Source organism: Arachis hypogaea, chromosome 16, assembly GCF_003086295.3.
Source record: "Arachis hypogaea cultivar Tifrunner chromosome 16, arahy.Tifrunner.gnm2.J5K5, whole genome shotgun sequence".
NCBI classification, from domain to species: domain Eukaryota; kingdom Viridiplantae; phylum Streptophyta; class Magnoliopsida; order Fabales; family Fabaceae; genus Arachis; species Arachis hypogaea.
In genome coordinates this window covers 99,992,840-99,995,908 of record NC_092051.1, presented here as the reverse complement: position 1 = coordinate 99,995,908, position 3,069 = coordinate 99,992,840, and the positions used below count along the sequence as shown (strand labels likewise).

The 3,069-nt window shown below is 38.1% G+C and overlaps 1 non-coding gene across 1 annotated transcript; it reads right to left on the bottom strand.

Moving 5' to 3' along the window:
* Positions 1 to 1,200: 1,200 nt before the first annotated feature.
* LOC112761713 (small nucleolar RNA R71) lies at positions 1,201 to 1,308 on the bottom strand. Its single transcript, XR_003182094.1, has one exon. It is a non-coding gene; the product is annotated as a small nucleolar RNA R71 (small nucleolar RNA).
* Positions 1,309 to 3,069: the final 1,761 nt, after the last annotated feature.

Genomic DNA, 3,069 nt, shown 5'->3' with positions numbered 1-3,069 from the left:
TTCAAAAATTTCAAGTTTGTTACTTGCTTGTTAAGAAAGATTCAAACTTTAAGTTCTAGAATCATATCTTGTGATTTCTTGTGAATCAAGTCATTAATTGCGATTTTCAAAATCAAATCTTTTTCAAAAACTAATTTCTATCATATCTTTTCAAAAATATCTTCTTATCTTACCTTTTTCAAAAATTTGATTTCAAAATATCTTTTCTAACTTCCTAACTTCTTATCTTTTCAAAATTTGTTTCAACTAACTAACTAACTTTTTGTTTGTTTCTTATCTTTTTCAAAACTACCTAACTAACTCTCTCTCTCTCTCTCTAATTTTCGAAAATATCTCCCTCTTTTTCAAAATTTCTTTTTAATTAACTAATTAATTCAAATTTTAAATCTTAATTTTTGAAAATTACTAACATTTTTCAAAAACCATTTTCGAAAATCACTAACTCTTTTTCAAAAATTATTTTCGAAATTCTTTCTTTCTCATCTCCTTTTATTTATTTATTCATCTACTAACATCTCTTCCTCACATTACTCACCAAATTCGAACCCCCTCTTCTATCTGTGTTCGAATTTTTTTCTTCTTCTCTTCTTCTATTAACAATAAGGAACCTCTTTACTGTGACATAGAGGATTCCTCTTCTTTTCTTTTTCTCTTCTCTTTCTTATGAGCAGGGACAAAGAAAAAGGCATTCTTGTTGAAGCTGATCCAGAACCTAAAAGGACTCTGAAGAGGAAACTAAGAGAAGCTAAATTACAACAATCCAGAGACAACCTTATTGAAAATTTCGAACAAGTAAAGGAGATGGCAGCCGAACACAACAACAATAATGCAAGGAGAATGCTTGGTGACTTTACTGCACCTAATTCCAATTTACATGGAAGGAGCATCTCCATTCCTACCATTGGAGCAAACAACTTTGAGCTGAAACCTCAGCTAGTTTCTCTGATGCAGCAGAACTGCAAGTTTCATGGACTTCCATCTGAAGATCCTTTTCAGTTCTTAATTGAATTCTTGCAGATCTGTGATACTGTTAAGACTAATGGAGTAGATCCTGAAGTCTACAGGCTCATGCTTTTCCCTTTTGCTGTAAGAGACAGAGCTAGAATATGGTTGGACTCTCAACCCAAAGACAGCCTGAACTCTTGGGATAAGCTGGTCACGACTTTCTTAGCCAAGTTCTTTCCTCCTCAAAAGCTGAGCAAGCTTAGAGTGGATGTTCAAACCTTCAGACAGAAAGAAGGTGAATCCCTCTATGAAGCTTGGGAAAGATACAAGCAGCTGACCAAAAAGTGTCCTTCTGACATGCTTTCAGAATGGACCATCCTGGATATATTCTATGATGGTTTATCTGAGTTATCAAAGATGTCATTGGATACTTCTGCAAGTGGATCCATTAACCTAAAAAAAATGCCTGCAGAAGCTCAAGAACTCATTGACATGGTTGCTAATAACTAGTTCATGTACACTTCTGAGAGGAACCCTGTGAGTACTGGGACGCCTATGAAGAAGGGAGTTCTTGAAATTGATACTCTGAATGCCATATTGGCTCAGAATAAAATATTGACTCAGCAAGTCAATATGATTTCTCAAGAGTCTGAATGGAATGCAAGCTGCATCCAACAGTACTCAAGAGGCACCTTCTAAAGAAGAGGCCTATGATCCTGAAAACCCTGCAATAGCAGAGGTGAATTACTTAGGTGAACCTTATGGAAACACCTATAATCCATCATGGAGAAATCATCCAAATCTCTCATGGAAGGATCAACAAAAGCCTCAACAAGGCTTTAATAATGGTGGAAGATACAGGTTTAGCAACAGCAAGCCTTTTCCATCATCCACTCAGCAACAGACAGAGAACTCTGAACAAAATACCTCTAATTTAGCAAACTTAGTCTCTGATCTATCCAAGGCCATTGTAAGTTTCATGAATGAAACAAGGTCTTCCATTAGAAATTTGGAAGCACAAGTGGGCCAACTGAGTAAAATGATCACTGAAATCCCTCCTAGTACTCTCCCAAGCAATACAGAAGAAAATCCAAAAGGAGAGTGCAAGGCCATTGAATTAATTACCATGGCCGAACCTATAAGGGAAGGAGAGGACGTGAATCCCAAGGAGGAAGACCTCCTGGGACGTCCAGTGATCAATAAGGAGTTTTCCTCTGAGGAACCAAAGGAATCAGAGACTCATCTAGAGACCATAGAGATTCCATTGAACCTCCTTATGCCATTCATGAGCTCTGATGAGTATTCATCTTCTGAAGAGAATGAGGATGTTACTGAAGAGCAAGCTGCCAAGTTCCTTGGTACAATCATGAAGCTGAATGCCAAATTATTTGGCATTAATACTTGGGAAGATGAACCTCCCTTGTTCACCAATTAACTAAGTGATCTGGATCAACTGACATTGCCTCAGAAGAAACAGGATCCTGGAAAGTTCTTAATACCTTGTACCATAGGCACCATGATCTTTAAGGCTCTGTGTGACCTTGGTTCAGGAATAAACCTCATGCCCCTCTCTGTAATAGAGAAACTGGGAATCTATGGGGTGCAAGCTGCTAAAATCTCATTAGAGATGGCAGACAATTCAAGAAAACAGGCTTATGGACAAGTAGAGGACGTGTTAGTAAAGGTTGAAAGCCTTTACATCCCTGCTTATTTCATAGTCCTAGACACTGGAAAGGAAGAGGATGAATCCATCATCCTAGGAAGGCCTTTCCTAGCCACAGCAAGAGTTGTGATTGATGTGGACAGAGGAGAATTGATCCTTCAATTAAATAAGGACAACCTTATGTTTACAACTCAAGGATCTCTCTCTGCATCCATGGAGAGGAAGCAGAAAAAGCTTCTCTCAAAGCAGAGTCAACCAAAGCCCCCACAGTCAAACTCTGAGTTTGGTGTTGGGAGGCCACAACCAAACTCTAAGTTTGGTGTTGGGAGGTCTCAGCAAAGCTCTGCACATCTGTGAGGCTCCATGAGAGCCCACTGTCAAGCTATTGACATTAAAGAAGCGCTTGTTGGGAGGCAACCCAATGTTTATTTATCTAATTTTATTTTTGTTTTTCATGTTTT